We start from the raw sequence: 18,438 nt of genomic DNA on the forward strand, positions 1-18,438 counted from the left end.
GGATTTACAGCTGGTTTACTGAATGGTTTAATCCTTTTAGCTCAGTAATTTTGAGTGTCAGTTTTAATGTGGGAACACCTTGTGCTCATTTGTTGAATTACAGCATAATGAGTTGATGTTGAGTTCTCGCTTTCGCACTTGAAACTAAGCAACTTCTGAACTTTCTAAATGTTAAGAATGCCCTGGTTTAACTGCAATGCAATTGCTAACTCTGTGTTTGAAAATTGTTGCTTAGAATGGGAAAAAGTTAATTAATATGGTAACAAATTGTACTTTAGATTTAGCGAAAACATTGCACTTATTCAGCACACAATTTAATATAATTTGGAAGTAATAAAATAGGCAAGTACCTTAGCACGCCAGTTGAATACTTGCATAATTAATTGAGAATCCTTTAGCTATCGATAAATATTGAATCAATGATTGAGACTTGCTTGCTTAGCAGATATTTTGATTAGGTCCCTTTTGCGATTTGCAAAGGCTGAATTTAATGACCATATTATCTAATTGATTGCATAGCATAAAATTCATGATGTAATGAATAAAACAAAGCAAAAAAAGCTGATTAGCTCGTTCAAATTGTATTACTGGATTCGTTTGTGACATGAATTAATTACTAAAAATAACTGCCTTGCACATCACATCATCCCGCGTCAAATCAGATAAACCAAAGCGCAGCATCACGATACAAAAACGCAAAGTAAGCGCTCCTTTGCTTTAACTTTCAGTCCGATGTGGGATATACGCATAATCAATGACTGAAACTGGCAGGGATTCTGGATTTTGGCTACATTCATGGCTTTTTTACATTTCTGCATCATTAAGTAGCAGAACATGTCGAGAATATGCTAATAACTGGCACGCTCATCCACACACGCCTTAAAAAGCCCCTTGATCCTACCGTAGAAGGATGAGACGTTGCGCATACGCCACATTGTGCGCTTTGGAATTTTTTTTTTGCTTTTTTATTGTGTAAAACAATGGAAAGCCCTTAATCGCTTTGTCATTTAAGCGATATAAAAGGATAGAGCTGTTTTGCATTTCTCTTGGAGTAGAGGATGCTTTTTTTCTACTTTTTTATAATACCCCAGCTTATTTATGCATATATGAATAAATGCTTTTTTACAACTGTGAAGGAATCTATAAATGCCGTCAGTATAGGACAATATTTTTTATGATTGTTTGCTTGATAAATATATATTAAATTAGCAAATAACATTATGAGAGCTTTAGAACAATCCAACAAAATTACACATTTTTAATTCGAATTTAAAAGTTGAATTCTCCCGTAATTTATCACAAAAACACAGTAGTGTTTTCACAAGGACAGGGAATACAAATGGCAATGAATATGAGAACATTTTTTGAATGCTAGCAATTGAATGATAAGACTTTACACTTTTCAATTGAATGCCGTCATTGTAATTGCCTTCTGTTGTCGTTTGACATAAACGCTGTATTTTCTCAAGAACATTTTTTATTTTCATACCTTGATCCATGGGTAGTGTGTAATTTTACACACATAATAAAGAAGTCTCCCGGCCAGCGAGATTCGCTCAAATAACCAACAGCCAACAGGACTCGGCCTCAAGCAATTCAATCAGAGAATATAAATTGTCTGTATACAATTTCATTGATTTCGGTTTATCACTATGACAACAATTGTACAGATTAAATTATCCCCAGAAATATTATTTACATGCGTCATTCATATTTTCATCATCATTTTTTGCAGCCTACTTTGAGGAGTTTTATTTAGTTTGTAATTTAATTTATATTTCGCCCGAAGTGCTCTCTGAGCACATTTTCCTGTCACATGAAAGCATTTCCAATTTGGACTCAGATTTTGGCTACTGTCAAACTTGTTGGCTGAAAAGTTGTTTGCATAAACACCTAATGGTGTGTGATTTAAATGGGCATTTTAAATGGGGAACATGTTTTGCACATATTCAATAATTAAACTGTTATGGGCTAAGGGACAACTTTATCCTGTCTGTTGTATTATTCGAATGCAAAATCTTGTAAATTTAAGTTTTCTTTTACTTTATAATGGCTTTTATTGCTGCTAAGCCCTTTTGCTTATTTGTTTAAGCCCTTAGATCAAAAGTGATTTAAGACCAGGGAATAACACCGTAGCCGTTATCGGAACCGTTACCCGACACGAATCATAGCCATGGTTCTATGTTGATGGTAAGGGTCCCCCCTTTGAAATTTTAAAAATTCAAAATTGTAAATTTTAAGTTTTTACTTTAAATCATCTCTTCATATCGTAATTAGTATAAAACGAAACTTTAAACTTGATTGTGAGGCCTTTCATTTTCTTGTACAAAATCATGTCAAAATTAAGAAATATTTTGACTTGTAAAGTTGCTAGATCAGATTCTTAAGCAACTTCGAACTGTCAAAACTTTGGCAAAAACTTAACCGATTTTCAAGCTGGTTGTCATTTTGATCATGGTTTGGCTTCTTAATATATTCTGCATTCAAGTTTAACTAAATTCCTTGAACAAATTTTATTCCTCTGGATCTAGATTTTTACTTCGATGTCATAATTACTATAAAAGGCCTCCTTATCATTTTAAAATGTTTCAAAATTGATTTGGTGTACCGTTGCGTACCGGTACTGATGCGGAAACCGAAACCGTAACCTTTCATTGGTTTCGGATTGATTCTTTGTTTAAGACACAGAGCAACGTTATCGACAGTTAGCTGTTCTTACCCTGTGATGCCCTTATTGATTCAGTTTCAATTTGTGCTTTGAAAGTGCGTTTGAAGCCAATCTGATGAGAAACAAAAAAAATTCTTTCAACAGTTTCTCACATTTCTCCCCAAGTCTTGAAAGGAAACTGCTGTGAAACATTCAATGTCCTTTTTGGACTGATGGCGTATCTTAGTATAACCTACAGTCAGAAGTAGTAGTTTTAATCGTCTTTAGATATGTAGATCTATCTAATTAGATATCTTGTTGGATGCATCTTTAAGTACATATGATTAAATGTTTGAAATTTAATTTTCTTTAATGACTTAATTTTCTTTTTGTATTTTATAACGGTAGGGCTTATATAAATTTAAGACTTCTTAAGGGGTATGTGGTAGTCAATGGTTCCATTTTCGATGCTATATTGCCTAACCAAAATGGCACTCAGATCCGCCAACAATCGAAATGAAAACAAAGCGATGGAAATGGAAAAAAGTTGATTTTGCGGTCAACGCAAAAAATTGTATCCTCCATTGACTGTAAGAATACGTATGTCTGAATGTGCTTGTGTGTGTGTGTGTGTCTGTATGTATGTGTGCTTGTTTACGTTTGATTTGTCTGCCTTTCTGCGCATTTACATATTTGCATAGGAAGTAGAAATGGGTTTTCCAGAATCGTGGCATATATATTGGGACGCACTCTCTCGCCCAATTTCAATTGCTTTTTCAGTCAAAATGCAATTCAGCTGTGACTTCAACCCCGGGGGCGTGGGGTTTGGTTGCGGTATACTTCGAAGGATTGTAAGTATGTAACAACTGGCTGGTCAAACAACTTGTATTTTTACCAATTGAATGCTGAACTTCACACCAACAGTCCACTATATGTGTAGTTTGTGGCAATTAAAGCTGACGACTTGTTGTGTCTGCAGAGTCTACACATTGTTAACTTCCTTGAATGCTGTTAAGAGTAACAAACACTTGAGACGCATAAACAAATGAGTAAGTGACATTTCAATAAGTGCCACTTGACATGCTGAACAGTCAGCTGGTGTCAGACATGTCAGACGTGTCAGGAGTGCCAGAAGTGCACAGGAACTGCGTACCGGATACAGACAGAAAGGTATTTATACTTACTTGCAGTGTCAAAGCTGCTGTCAACTCAATTTCGTTTAACTCACACAATACAAATAAATAAATTATAATAAAGAGACAGCTACAAATGTGATTGTGACTTTTGGAAAACTTTCAGTGAGAGAGTTTTACATATTTTGTAGCTTAGAAGATATTTGCCACCTCACAAAACATAAATATAATCTCAGTCAGACATTTTTATCCTTTTAATTAAAACATTTTAAAAATAATTATTGAATTCGAAACAGAACCCAATAAGCTTTTAAATCCGATCAGCCTTAAAGTTCAATAACATAATTATTTAAGCTAAATGTTAAATTCAAATTTTTTAGTTATTTTGTTTTTTCATTAGAATTTCCAGTAGAGTATGTCTTAGTCAGTGCACTCCTGACTGTCGTGTTATTAATTTGTGTTTGCATTGGAGTCTTCCCTTCCCTTCTGGCACTAACATTGTCGTCTGGCAATGAAAACACGACAAATGCTCGATTAATATTAAAAATTGTTCAGAGTAACCTGAATAGAGCAACAGAAATGAATTAAGAAAGCGTTACATAAAATTTGTATACCGATTTTCCATTTAGCAAATTCAGCAGTTTGCTGACATGTCAGTTTTTTGTATATTTTGTTCCCTTTTTTGTTATATTGTGATTATTATTGCGAGATTTTTATTGTTGTGACAACGCACACACTTTTTTTTTTATTTCTTACATATATTTTACTGAAAAATTATAATTGCTGTCTGCGGTTGTTCGCAGTACATTTTTTGCAGTTGTAAACGAAAGAAATGTGCTCCTAAAAAAGTTTTATAAATAAAGTGACTACTATTAAAATTTTTTAGTTTCAGGCAATAATTGAATAAAAATAGTTGAATATGCAGCAAATTTCAAAACTGTATGTATATTTCCTAATTTATTTGTGTATAAATCATTATTTTTTGACAATGGTTAAAGCCAAACCGAATTTAAAAATTGCATGAAAGTGACGTTTAAATTTGTCATTTGGCAGATGATTTCAATGATTTAATGCTGCCACCTGGAATCCTAAAATTCAACGTGCGCAAAAAATATTCCACATTTTGTGGTGTAGCACGTGTGTGTGGCCATGCCTCAAAATGAATGATGGCTTTGTGGCAAGTCACACATAGATTTAATGTGAGCAGCATCAAATAAAGCTCTGGTGTCTTAATGACTTTGAAATTGCTACCCCACAATATGTAGGCGACTATGGATGTGGCAAGAGACGAAGAATACAACAAAGAAAAACTTTTAAAACATGGCACGTTTCTTGTATGCAGTCTGAGAAGCAACACGTTGCTTTCGATTTACGTGATGCTCGACGTACCTGACACCTGATTGCAAATTAATTTCCCAAACCTTTTGTAACAATTTAATCTTTTATTTAGCAGTTAAAAGCCAACTAGACGTATGGCTTATACACTTTTATATTAAATCAAATTAATGCCTCTGCTGACTTCATCACTTCTAATTCTATATCATTGGTTAAATATTTTATTTTCTTAAAAATCAATCAGTCGTTCAATTTGATTTGATTTAATCTTTTATTTAGCAGTTAAAAGCCAACTAGACGTATGGCTTATACGCTTTTATATTAAATCAAATTAATGCCTCTGCTGACTTCATCACTTCTAATTCTATATCATTGGTTAAATATTTTATTTTCTTAAAAATCAATCAGTCGTTCAATTATAAGCAAATAGCCTTTGAGTAATGAACATGATCAACTCATAGAAAAGTTCAATAAAATTATTACGATTGTATTGGCTCTGGAGTCTAGACATTAAATAGGACGCCAGACAGTCTCTTGGGGCTAAGCTAAGTAAATATTTGTTAACAGCTGCCAGACATGACCAGAAAGCACAATTTAATCTGTTTTCTATGTCGAAGTGAAATGCAAATGTGCTCAACATAAATTTGTTAAAATTTTCAATAAAATGAACAATAATTTGCGCACAAAATAATGGGAAAGCCGACTTGGGTGCCATTAAATGTGAATTTATTTCAACCTTAATCGAAATGCGTAGGATCGAAACGAATTTACAAATTGATTACGCTAATTTTGTGGCTCAACAAGAATAATTTAAAAACAATTTGATGCAAATGTAAAAGTGTAAAAAATAATATGAGACCTAAATTTTTTTAAGCTTACAAAGAAAATTTATTTTACTTCAGCGAGACCGTTATAATAGAAAGCTAAAGAGAATCGATAAAAAGTTTAATAAGTTTGAAGCCAAACCTCAGCGGTACCTAAATTATATATACGTTTGTATATAGAAACACAAAGTAAAAGAATCTATTTCCACTTGATTTTTCAAATAGTTTTTGAAATACAATTTTTATTGTTAATATTTACTATTCGTAATACAATTTGCTTATTAAAAAATGTTAAAGCTATTAAATGAAAAAGTTATATAAAAAGAAGGGAAACTATTTTAAATTCCGATTAAGTAAGGACGGCCATTACTTATGAGCACTAACTTCTATGTCTCCCATTTTCAGTTCCAAACATTGTTAAGATGCGCAAAAAGCCACGTAACGACAATGTACCAAAAGGATAAGGCAAGTACCACCAAATTGCAGAAAAAAAACAAGTAAAAGTGAAGATTTCGGTCTGCGTGTCATTGAATCTTCGCTCTAGAAAAAGCGATAAAAAAGAAAAAGATAACGAATGTAATGTCATTTAAAGCACAGTTCGACAATCAGGAATCTGTCGGTAACGTTTGATGATATTTCCATTGCTGACATTCATTTTAAAAGCACTCAGATTTAAATTAAAGCACAATCAACTCAGACTTGATCGTCTCCTTAATTGATGGGAAACAAACCTTATTACAATGAATAAATTATTACTGTTTTTTAATAAGAAATAAAGACTTACTAATATTTCTATCACAAATAAATATGACTCCTATCTTATGCTCGAGAAATTTATCTGTCTGCCTTCTTTGTGGCTCAAAAAAACAACAACGTCAGGAGCAGGAAATGTTTTCTCTGTGTGGTTTTCGTAGGTAACAACAACAACTTTGCTTTGTTGTCCAGCCAAAAATAGAAGTGAAATGAAAACAATATTTCAAATCGGAAATGTTTTTCCAATGTCGAATCGGAAGGACGCAACCAATGCCATTGCTCTTATCCGAAACTGCACTCACTGTGTGTGTCCTTGGATGGATTTGTGATTTGTAACTTAAAATCGATTTTTAATTAAAGAATGCATTTAGTAACGTGCATTTTTCCCGAACTGGAACTTTTGATAAATTGCAAGGTAGTGGCAATAAATTTGTGTAGAATAATAAAAAGAAAATCATTTATTCATTAGATGTTGTTTATGGAGAAACGAAGCTTGGGCTGCTTATATATTTTTGTAGTTGTAGAAAAATAAATAAGAGCATATTTGTAATTTCCATGCCTCGTTAGCTTCAAAAAGAAAATGCAACTTAAATTGCATGTCAAATATGAGTGAAAGGTGGATGAATTCAAATTCGAATGCAACTCTCTGCACCTAAAGGAATAAAAAACGGAAATTGAACTAAAAAAAAAAAACAAGTATGATGCAATGATACAGTTGAGAATATTTGCTTACAATAATTTATAAAGGTTGTGCGTCTGGTCGATGCTGAACTTTCAATGATTCTTTTTATTTTTTGAAAATGCTGAACTACTGTATTTTTTTTAAGTCCATGTACTGTTTATTAGTAAACATTTGTATCAAAATACACAGTCAGACTTGGTATATTTACTCATCAAATTGGATTTTTATATATTTGGTTGAACTTTTAGTGTGTTTTGCTGTTTTGTAACTGAGAACCCTTTAAGGATTTAAGGACTAGCCCCACGACAACAAGCAAAAAGGGCGCTGTGTGTCAACACAATCTGCATAATAACTGAGGGTCACAAGAGCTCAAAGACTGCAATAAAAGTGGAGTAAATGCAAATATGTGTGAGGTTGTTTGGGCAGTTTTGTATTTTGGGCTTTAAAATTATGACCTACACGCAATTCAATCGCATTTGACACGGATACTCCTCATACAAATTGATCCCTGGAATAACTATACAATGACATTGCCAAAATCAAAGCCCATGCCTAATCACAATGGTAACATGTTGGCTTAAAAAGTAACCCAGCACCAACTAGCGAGTAATATCGGTTCGAAATCAAAGTACAAATTTTTCCATTGTTCTCTTTAACCTTTTCTTTCTGTTAAGTAATGTGTTAAATGATTAAAACTCCACAGAATATAATTTTCTTTTCAATTCTTTTCATTCATAATCTATTTTAAGCTTAAATAAATGTAAGTTTATCTATTTAACTGACAAAAAGTTCCCATTCTGAAATATTTAATTAAGTACATAATACATTGTATTCTTTCTTTAAATATTTGTTGTTAGCAATTAGCAATAATTTCATTAAGACGTTCTTTGCTTTGGCCACAAAAGAGAGCAAATACAGTTTATAAGTTAACATTTTGTTTCTTGATGCTAAAATATAGCAATAAAGCACAACTATTTAATTAAAAGAAATATTTTATGACTCTAATAGCAAGTGCAATTTAAAGGCCAACAAGAAGCGTTCGTTGACCAAGTTGACATTGAAAGCCCTAATGTGCTAAAGTTCGAATTTGAAATGAATTAAGTTCGATGAGGCAGACAAATTGTTGGAATATGTGGAATACAAGTGCAACTGCCATTTTACCCATGTATTTTCTCGATTTTTTCAGAGCGCAAATCAGAGCGTAGGATCAGATTAATTTAAATTTCTAGTTGGACTTCGTTTGACTCTACAATCGACAACTTGCAGAAACTCATAACTGTCACTGTTATTGCCTTTGTCTGGTCATATTGTTTCAATACTTTTGTTTCAATGAGGCGTAGGCTGCAATCCTGATAATGTCCTGAAGCTGCACGCAAAAAAAAAAAAAACAAATAAAAAATAGTGACTCCGATTCCTACTTCCTCTGCTCCACCATTTATCAGCCTGTGACAAGTTGCTGAATGGGCGTTTTGCCGTTGAATGCAATTTAGACCGAAACAAAAAAAAAATGGTATTTTGTCGCTTTTATGAATACAATTCTTTAGAGTGTCCTTTTTTATTCAGCTCAACAACTTGCCGCCGCTTTAAAAGTTGCCTAACAGTTAAACCTTGAGGATATTCAAACCGAAATTAATGAGAGAAAAAATATTGTAAAATCTCTGTTTCCCTCTCTCTCACTTCTTTTATCTAGCTCTGGGTTACCGTAACTCAATTTATACGCATGATGGAACAAAACTTTGATAAATCTGAAATCAGACAGAGAATCAAAGTAAAATCACGTTCGTAATTGGTTAAAAGAAATGAGTCACAGTTGCGATAAAAAGCTTCAAACACAAAGACTGCGACTAATAACATTATCGAATTGAAAGAGGTCTTCATTTATTGCTTTCCAGTCTGAATTTCCATTTGTCCTAGAAATTCAATTTCAAACAAAAGAAGTCGATTCAGAAAGAATTCAAAGCCAGGGTATTGTTACAAAAAAGCTCACATAGCTGACCAACAAACAAATCCTAGACCAAAGCAACGATCTTGTCTTATTTCATTCTTTATTTATTTCGTTTATACGGTTTCAATTAGAAATTTGTACAGATTCCATTTCTTTTGATTAACAATGCCTAAAAATTTTAACAAACAACTTTGATTTGCACTTTTAACGGTTCATTTAATTGTAATGGGAAAGGAAATGGGAATGGTTTCCATGCATTGATGAAAATTTAAAAGCTTTTAATTTAAATCACCATAATATGGGATGCAAAAAAATTATTTTTAAGAAATTCTACAGTTAAATACACATTAAATACAGTTGTTACTTAGCATAGGCCATTTTTACAGGAAATTCGCAGATTAAATTGTCAAGCCAGCTGAATGCTGTATGTCAGAGCAACCATTAAGTACTTATTAATATTCACTTTTGTGACACATGCGGTTAATGACTGTCAGCCAATGGACATCATAGCAATAAGAGTATTTTAAAAATAAACATGTTTATTTGATTGCAATCATCTCTAATCCCATTTCGATATAATGAATGGCCGTCTGCCGATTGCAATTATATATAATTGTGTTCCTGAAAATATCATTTGAGTATTAAATAACCCTTTGAAATGCCCTGAATGTACTCTCTAAATAGCTGACTAATTATATGATTCATTTGACTAAAGTCATCAATTGAAAGGCACTACGATTATCGCTTTTCAGCAATACAAACACAGCATTAAAGTTTTACTGCAGTGACAGAAATACAAACACACATGTAATTTGATTATACTTAAGTATCTGTTGAAATGTCCCGTAAATCGATTAACCTCCGCTGAAGGCGTTAATAGACATCCATCGTTATGATTGATGTGACTTTGCAAGGAATTGATGTCATGTGGCTGTGGAGGTGTGTAAATAGATTATTACGACTATCATAGATTTATGGCTGACGTTTGAGCTTTGACTATTTCAAAAGCAGCCTCGTTCATGATGAACAATATTTTAATATAAATAAATAATCTCAAATAATTTACTTTCACTGTTGAACATATATTGACAATATGCATAATTATCGACAAACCAAACACGTACTTAATTTTGTTATTATTAACGATAAATAAATTAAGGCGCTGGCTTTATTGGCATATACGTTAATTTATTACTGCGCAAAATCAATTATTGCTTATACAATATACGCATGATCTAAACAAAGTTTTATGTTACATATTAAAGCTTGCAACGAAAGTTAAACATTTTATATTAAGAGGAAGTGAAATTTTAACAGTATTTTTATAAATTACTTAAATAATTAACATTTGTCATTTTTAATGTAATTTAAAAGTACTCCAAAGTAAATGACAGAGTAGAGACAGAATTTAAATTCCCAAAATAAATGCAATAAAAGCAAGAGGCGAACAAATTATACATCTTCCCGTAGCGAGGGTTCAAATTGCACATTGCACATTGCACATTGGCGCATCGCAATTGAATTAATTAAATTGAAAATATATTTTTTTCCGCTCTTTGCTGTCTTTTACATGCAAATTTATTGGTTTTCTGTGCGCACATAAAATGAATATTAAGATAACCCCTTTTAATTTGCCAGCTGACAAAAGTTGGCTAACAAATCGTTAACGAGTTAACCTATGAATGGTTGGCCAAGCTAAAGGCAACGGTCGACGAAGCTTGGAATCTTAAGCAAAAAAAATCAACACAGAATTAATTAATTTAAGACAATATAAAGAATCTACAGAATAATGTATGAGGTTCAACTGTTTATCGATTTGATTCGTATGTTGTTGTTGATGTTGAGTCTAACTCTGACGGGCTTAGCACACTAAGCTAATTAGGAATTTCTTGAAACTTTCTGCAGTTCAACATTTCAGCACATTAAATAAACTTTGAAGCTTCATCAAAAGTTAAAATAAAATTATCTTAGACTGTAACTTTGGACATGAAACATGAATAGTTTTTAATAAATTTGGACATTTTTTAGAAAAGTTTTCGAGTAGCTTCCGACTACATTTCAATGAATGAATAAACAAACTATGCTTTGAAGCTGCATTACGATATGTATGTGAATTCTAATTGAATATTCAAAAGTGTAAATAATAAAATTCTAGTCGCAATACTCTTTGACTCGGCTAATTAGGAAAACTTTGGGATGTCAGTTAAACTGCTGCTGCTCATTTTGCACAAAAAGCTCATTAAAATAAGACTGGCAAAATGCTGAGAAGTTTCTGCAAAAAGTGTAACACCTTCTTAAGGCGCATTTACTCACTGAAGCTGTCACAGGTCAGAGGTATTTTCAACATTTTAAGCATTTTCAGTTTCCACACGACTTCATTCACAACAGCTGGCAAAGGTTTTTCGGCAAAGTTTTCACCAAGATAAAGTTTGATGTCTTCCTCAGGCCGCAGTTTGTTAGTTTTTTGATGACAAATTTACAGGCCAGTTGTAAAATTATGCAAATGTCGTCAGCGCGCAGCGACTTTTGAATTTTTAACAACTGTGTAATAAAAGAGAATTCATCAAGATTCAATTACCTGATGTGCTCATTCATAAAAGTATGTAATATATTTGCAACCACATGCCTCATGCGGAGTTTAAATTTAGTATTTTTAGGATTTCAGCAGGTGACAGTGACAGTCTTAAATAATCCCGACTTTACGACTTTTTGTGGAATTTCCCCAGCTGGTTTCATTTCTCCTGTCTTTCCAGATGACACTACATTGATATGTTTCTTGCTCTTGGCATGTATCCCCATGTGAAACGATGCCAGTTCTTGACTAGCATAAAAAAGTAGTTTGTTCTTGCTTTTCTACATTGCGTATACATGATTTTAGCGTAAGCTTAAATGAAATGCCATTACTGCTCCTAATTGCAGTGAAAAGAAATGTGAATGCATTGGAAAAAACTCTGCAATCAGCAAATGCTTCTCCTTCTTGGCCATTAGCATTAATATTTCAATACCTGGGGCAACTACAGCCCAACTGAGCTGAGCACCCAAGTTTTGAGTGTTGTTGCTGTACTTGTCAGCTGCTGCCAGATTTACGTGTTGTGCCTCGCTTTGTGGCAGTATTGGAAAAAAAACGCTGAACTCGAAACGCTCAATTTTCGACACGTCTGGGCGTGTTTTTCATAAACAACTTACTCCCATGCACAGTCTGCTCTCGAATGAGAGGCTGGTTATAAATTTACATGCAGAATGAGGCAAGGACACGGCTGGTCCCCCCATAAAAGGACTCCAGAATGCAGCATATTGTTGTTGTAATTGTAGTTTTAGTTTTGTATGTGCAAAGTTTTGTTGAATTTATTATGAGTTGTAGTTGTTGTTGTAGTTGTAGCAGTAGCTGCTGCATAAATTATTGTTATTAATTCAGAAAACTGTTTTCCCAGAACTAGTACAATTGAAATATGAGTGCGAGTATGTAACTCTCGAAACAGTTAGTCCTTCAGCTCCTGCTCCTATTCCAATATGTTTCTGGCATTTTTATATACTTTTCGCAGGTTGCCTATTATGAGTTTCCTGGCCAAAAACTTGTCTCGATTAACAGTTGGCAGTTGACAGTTGCTTGTTCCGTTCATGTCCATTTACCGGGGCTTTCAATTTCCACTTCCTTTTGTCGTGAAACTTCATTTGTACACCATTTCCGCCTGCCAAATGAAGAATGACATTAACCATTTATGCTTTGACCTCCCCAACCACACCCTCTCCCACCTCCTTCTTCTCCTCTTCCTTCCTGCAAATCTTGCTACTTTGCCCCATTCAAAAGAAAATAAACTAATGGCTGTCAGAGATGAGATTTGGTCTATTTTCATCCATTCCGTAACACATGACGGATACGTAATGTTCTTATGTTGCTACTTTAAACTTTTTGTAGCTGCAAACACTTGCTCCTATATATTTCAAGTGAAAAAATTCAAGTGAAGACAGATTTTTCTACAAATTGCAAACTCATTTTCCATTTCACACTTCGCTGCAGTAAGCGACGGCATGCATACTATAAGCGAGACTAATGCAACTGAGTTGTAAAAGCAATGACAATACTAAAACAACAGCGACAACTATGTTTAACAACAACATGGAGTTGCCTCAAGTTGACAAAGTTGAAGAGCGCGTTTAAGCAGAATAAGTGACAATAACTTGATCTTTAGTCACTGAAAAGTTGAGAAATTGTGCAAAATGTGACGTGAATTCAACGTATATGACAGAAAAATTTAATTTACAAATGTAAAAAAATTAAATATCTAAATTATTAGTTAGCCAAAGAAATTGTGTGTGAAATCAATAAGAAGTTCATTATGTAAATATAAATCCGGTGATGTTAATGAAACAATGAAAACTCTTTCCAATTTCCGGCAACTGTTGAATATTATGTGATTGCTGGAGGACAAGCAATTGTCAGACAAGTGGCAAAAGAGGGAAATCAAATGAAAAAAGTGAAGTAATAATTACTTAAAGTTCACAATTGCTGCAAGATGTTTTCTTCATTTAAATTGCTTACTTTCGCACTTATACATATTTGTCACACTAAAGTAAACAAATGTATGGTATTAGTATGATTATTCTTTCAACGACATAATATTTAATTTTTAATAAGAAGTGAACAATTAATTGTTCGTGAAAGTTTCTGCTTATATTTGTTTTGTGTTATGTTTGTGTCTGTGTTCTTTTTGTCAAATGAATGTCTGTCATTTGTCAACTCATTATTAGCTCTTTGTAACTCACTGAGCTAATTGAAAGTGTTTTTTAGATGGCATTCAACAGCAGCACGACTGCAGACTTATTATACACATCGGGGATTAATAACGTTGTCTGTGCGACGCCCTCACCTCTAAACTAATTAAAATTCTACCGGGACCTAAACCTAACAAACTCTTTAAAACGAGAACTGCTTAAAGTAGAATAAATAAGTATTTTCTAGAACTGACTGTTGACAGGGTATTATGTAGGCAGCTCTTTTCAAATATCTATATCTTCTTCTGTCTGTCTGCATATTTCTAAGTACTGTTAGATTTAAATATGTGCGGAATTAAACGATTTTTCGTGTTAAATGAGGCCTTTTGTATACTTAACTGAATTCTCAAGCTCATCACGTCCATTTGAGTCATAAAATCTGAGCACACATAAAACTTAAGCAAAGAGCCGCTTTTGGGGTATACAACTACAGTCGAAATAAAAGGGTCAACATTGTGATTTGATGTAAGCATCTTGGCCAAAAACCCACTCAGCTCCATTTGGCATCTTAACAGGGCTAAAACAACAAGTATCTACCAGATTACTTAGCGTCCCAAAAGAGAATTGCAACATGATATGTTGTCGAGTATGTATATGTAAGTGTATGTATATACGTAAGTGTATGTATGTACGAGTACATGTAATTCAATAGTTACATGCAGTAAGTGCTCTGATGCGTAAAGTTGTTGCCCAGGAACCACCCAACCACCCAACCACCCAACCACCAAAACATCTAACCACGTAAGCATCAGTTCATCATTCCAACAGCTTACCGCCATCTTTCAACGTTGCTCTTAGGGTCAGTCATGCTGGATTAAGCAATTGAATTTGGATTACATTTGCATGTAAGTGTATGTATTTGTTAAGCCTCAATATCTGAGTGTTAGATTTAAAGAATTTGAATTTGTGCAATTTAGATTACTGAACTCTGAGAACACATGACGCGATTCTCCTCGCGAACTTATTTCTGTTATTTATAAATATATCTTTTAAATCTCTTCGCTTGTAATATATTAGTGAAATAACTAGACAAGCTTATAAAATTCGAGTTAAGTCCAAACAATAGAATAACAGGCCAAGAAATCCATATGCGTTATCAATACGATATTTCAGCTGGCTGCCTGACAGGAACATATTCCATAGACAAAGCCTTTAGACAGACCAGAAGAATACCAGACCTGCAGTAAGCAAATATATCAGTTACAAAGTACTATGCTTCAGGCCAAGTACATGCAGCCTTGACATCCGGATAAAATGCCTGACAGCTCATTAGTTTGGCTAAGAGATAAGCTATTAGAATATCGTGAGTGCCTTACAAAATATGAAATAAATAATAACAGAAATCAGTAACTAGCATGCACAAATGTTAGCCTGTTGACATGTTCGAGCAACTTGTCTATGCATTGGCATGATATCTAACATGTTGTCGATAAAAGTATTAACAGAGACAATTTTGTGTAGCAAGGAAAATCCCAATATAAAATCAGAGAGCGCTTCTGTAATGCCAATGTTATGTTAACAGCTTAAACCAAATTCGCACATTTAGTTCAAACTTGAATTGGTGGATTGCGACTTGTTGCCAATGAAATATCCCTCGAGTACCACATTCAGTTCGCACATGAATTGGATTGCAACTTGTTGCAAACTACAGCATATTAACATTTCCTTTTCGAAATTTCCACAATCAGTTTACAATTTAGTTCACACTTGAATTTCTCTGCAAAAAAAAACAAACACATATAGTAAAAGTGAATAACTGTAGTTCATGTAAGATAATTTTAATTTAAATAACTAATCTTATGAAGAGATTGCTTAAGAAATATCAGAGATAAGCAAAATATAAAAGTTTGAAAGACTACTGTCACTGGTTTGATATACAGCATGTTGTATTTTGGTAAATATCCCAATATAATCAATCTTATGTCAACATTGACACTCCAACTAATGTTCTAAATTTAGTTCAAACTTAAATTGCTGAACAGAGACTATGTTGTGTTGCGACTTGTTGGAATCGCGGACAATTTTTAATATCAAACAGCTAATTTCCCAATGTAATAACAGTTCTGTAAAGTCAATGTTAAACACGTCAACTACATAAGCAGCATCAATTGATGATTCAAATTTAGTTCATTTTCAAATTCGAAAGTGTACGGTTCGTTTTGCGGTTAAAATATATAATTTTGATCTTTTAACGTGTTTATATATTTAATATTAAGCTCGGTTTACAAGTAATAAACTATTAAAGACCAAATAAGGTGTCATTAGATGGAAATGCAAGTGTACTTGGGTTAAGCAGTAAAACTTTAAAATTAATAAATAATTTTCCTTTAAATATTAAATCACTTAAGAATGTACATAAGTGAAGAATTACTGAAGTGAAAAAAATGCTAGTCAATTAACATTATGAATTAAAAGGATCAATTTCTAGTGATACGTGAAAGATATAAACTTCAAACACAGCTGTCATCAGCAGTCAGAAAGTCACATATTGACACATCAAAGAACGTAAATTAAATCAAAAATTCAAATAAATAAACAACATTACATGCTCGTGTATGGTTCCGGATGAGTGCCCTTGTAAGTATGCAATGCCCGATTAACTCAGATATTTTTTCAAAAATACTCATACGCCACGTGCGAAGCAATATTAAAAGTGGCTACCAACGAATCCAATGAAATTGAAGCACAAATAACGCATAATGCGGACAATGTCCATGGTAAAATTTTCGACACTGCTTACTATGTAAATGTGTGTTAAAGGGTTGACCATTTTTGCAATTGCGGCGGCTGTTTACATGGGGAATAAATTAATATTTGCTTTGTTGCCGGATATTTTCGAATTATAAATATTGATGTTCAGCATAGACTATATTACACTTGAATTCAGGAGAGTTTTGCTGTCTACGATATATGCAACTAAAGGCGCTTACAATTTTATATTAAACTGCTTAAAAAGAACCAGCTAGAGTGGGTCAATTTGTGTGGACTAAAAATATTTTCCATCATTTGTCGAAATTCGCGTAAATTATGACTTTTGACAACCGGTTGGTAATGAAAATTTTCCCACTTTAATGGTCATTCTTCTAAATTATTTAATTTATGGCCAACAAATAAAGTGTATTAAATTTCTAATCTAGAACTACAAATCCATTTATTTACTATATTTTATGTTGAGCACGTAGATTTTTTACCGAGAGTAAAATGTCAAAGTAAATTGAATTGTGTCTTCCATTTATCTCCATTTTCATCATAGACATTCTTTATTTGTCTGAGTTCGAAAGGTGGCTGAGAAATGAGAAAATGAGTCAGCGACAAACTGTGAAAATGAAGTTAAAAGTGCAATCAGTGAGAGGTCCATTAAGAGCATATGAATAGCACAGATTTGACAAGCCACTGGAAATTCTAGAACTTTTATTAGCACTCATTTGCTGCCCTCGTCGAGTCACAAGACAAAAACATTAAAAATGCTAATTAAATCTATGGCAAATGTTGATTTTAAAACGACTTGTTCCACAACTTTAAACAAAGGGCAGAACGACTTAAGTGTTCTGTGAAAAGAACAATGGTAGTGACAATTGTATTGTAGTTTTTTTTAATTGTTTCGACCAAAAAAAAAGACAATTTGTATATTTGACTTTGACTAGCTCAGTCTTTTAAATATTGCAGTGGTAGTTTTGAAAGTGTAATTGAATTTAAACTTCAACTATTGTTTTTTAGAATAAATCACAACTATCGAGATTTGCAGTTGCACAGCAAAATTGTAAGAAATTTATTTAAAAACTTTATTTGTATTGCTTATCATAAGATATTTTTGTCGTTCCTTTTTTCCATTCCCTAAAGCAGAACCAGTGCAATTTGTTGACGTTATTGTCATTTGTTTGTCGATTGTTGTTGTTTGTTGTCACTGCTGTTGTTGCTGTTGCTGTTCTCCTTGTTGACAACATCGTCTGCAAAAGTTTTCTTTTATAGGTCTTATGCTAATAGATTTAAGAATCTTTAAGTAGCTGCTCTTGTTTTTGTGTTCAGACTAAAACTTTTCCTTGTTTTTCCTCTGCAAGTGGAAATGTGCGAAAATTAAATTAAGTTAAAAAATTAAAATTCTTCGATAACAACTGAGAAACAAAGCATTAAGTAAATTTACCTAAGCGCTACCTTTAATTAAGTAAGAAATAAAGAAAATGCTGATAAAGTCTTGCTAATGAACTATGCTGGAGAAAATAACTTGGGTATTCTGAAACCGTTAATAGGCACACACAATAGGCCCACACACGAAACTTGGCCAAAGTGACTACGAGCATAACAGCTGTATTCATCGCGTATTCATAAAGGCTCGACAAAGTTATTTG

Source organism: Drosophila innubila, assembly GCF_004354385.1.
Source record: "Drosophila innubila isolate TH190305 chromosome 2L unlocalized genomic scaffold, UK_Dinn_1.0 4_B_2L, whole genome shotgun sequence".
Lineage (NCBI taxonomy): Eukaryota > Metazoa > Arthropoda > Insecta > Diptera > Drosophilidae > Drosophila > Drosophila innubila.